Genomic DNA, 1054 nt, shown 5'->3' on the forward strand with positions numbered 1-1054 from the left:
CTAATATAACCACTAACTTGGTCTTGATTAGTCTTTTGTTTTGTCCTCTGCCGGTCAGCTCCTTGTTGTTCCATTTTCTTGCAGTTCGTCTTGTAACTTGCGAGTTCATAGCTCTGTGTATTTTGTGTTTATCAGTAGCTCTCATTATTTCATGCCGTTCATATTAGACCTCTGGTAGTTGTCCTATTGTTGTCTATTTCACTGAGCTCCTCTCCTCTACTCTCTAAATCTCTTCCTCATACATTTACGTCAGAACTTTGTGTCTTCTCTTTCCCGCAGTTTGTTTCTAGAATTACTGACGTCCAGAGTGATGCATTGATATTTTATGTATGAATCCATAATTATCAGTTGTAGAGAGAACGCTGCAGTTCCAGCATGAAGATGCTCAGCCAGAGCTGAGAGCTCGTTTTGCTCAAGATGTGTGTGTCTGGCATATAAAAACCACCATACGGACAAGTTAAGGTACAAAAAACATGATTTCCATCCAAGGGACTCTTTAATTGTGGTTCTTTTCATTTGATTGGATTTATGGATCTGTTTTCCTGAAAGTCTGGTATAATTATGTCACTGTGATTGTGACGGGTTCAGATGTGACACGGTTACACAAGCTGAAGGAAAATCAGTTTTATTGTGTCAATCAGGTGACAGGTTCGCCTACAGATAATGTGTTGCGTAAACCCAGCAGGCTGGTAATGAAATTTGGTGCAATACATCAAAAATGTTGATGAAAATGTCTTTCCAAGAAAAAAAACAGCAACACACCTGGCAGTGACTTGTCTTTGCTAGTGATGGAAATTCAGAAATTTGGAAAAGGGTGTATTTCGTGCGGCGGTAAATTTGCATGTGAATGTGCTTTTGAACACCATAATTATCATAACAGTGTCAATCCATCTAATGTGTCCTTGGGCAAACTCCCTTCCCCTCCTTCACGAGCTCTGCAGCACACTGCTGCACCAGCCTGTTCTCTTCAGAGAGCAAAAATAACACAGTTTGTGCTCAAGTCTGAATGAGAAAATACCACTCTCAGGCATGTTGGACGAGCCCTGCAGAACCT

The 1054-nt window shown here is 40.8% G+C and overlaps 1 protein-coding gene across 1 annotated transcript in view; it reads right to left on the minus strand.

Moving 5' to 3' along the window:
• The window catches only part of LOC103374188 (immunoglobulin superfamily member 21-like), a 14597-nt gene that overhangs the window by 4910 nt on the left and 8633 nt on the right, over positions 1–1054 (minus strand). The window lies entirely within an intron of this gene.

Source organism: Stegastes partitus, unplaced genomic scaffold (genome assembly GCF_000690725.1).
Source record: "Stegastes partitus isolate 25-593 unplaced genomic scaffold, Stegastes_partitus-1.0.2 Scaffold2173, whole genome shotgun sequence".
Taxonomy (NCBI): Eukaryota; Metazoa; Chordata; class Actinopteri; family Pomacentridae; genus Stegastes; species Stegastes partitus.